At 42.4% G+C, this 394-nt stretch overlaps 1 protein-coding gene across 1 annotated transcript in view; it reads left to right on the forward strand.

Moving 5' to 3' along the window:
• Positions 1-91: 91 nt before the first annotated feature.
• LOC119593108 overlaps positions 92-394 on the forward strand; it is a gene marked incomplete in the record, with an annotated part of 3,343 nt that continues 3,040 nt past the window's right edge. The window contains 1 exon segment of the mRNA XM_037942071.1: positions 92-314.

The raw sequence follows: 394 nt of genomic DNA on the forward strand, positions 1-394 counted from the left end.
AAAAATACATTGGCATTCCGCAGGGTGAGCATCTCCATATGGCGTGACCTTGAGGCTCGGGTCCCATGATCGCATCCGCGCCGAAATCAGTATAAGTCAGACCTCCGAGGTGAGTGCACGTGTGTTGTGTTCTTCGCTCAGAAAGACGGAGGCAAAAAGAGTGTTTTCGTTGGAAAAGAGAGAATTACTTAAGACTCAACAACACACTGGTATTGTACTAGTACCCTCTGTTGAAAACCGAAGTGCTGTAAGAAAACTTTTGTTAATATGATGCAATCGTGTACTAGGCAGAGGCGTAACACTCACGTAGTTTGGTAATATATATTTTTTTATTGCGATGATTACTTAGAGCCTGATCATTTTACCGTCTGTTGGTATAAACGACATGCATTTT

The sequence above is a fragment of the Penaeus monodon genome, chromosome 31 (assembly GCF_015228065.2).
Source record: "Penaeus monodon isolate SGIC_2016 chromosome 31, NSTDA_Pmon_1, whole genome shotgun sequence".
NCBI classification, from domain to species: domain Eukaryota; kingdom Metazoa; phylum Arthropoda; class Malacostraca; order Decapoda; family Penaeidae; genus Penaeus; species Penaeus monodon.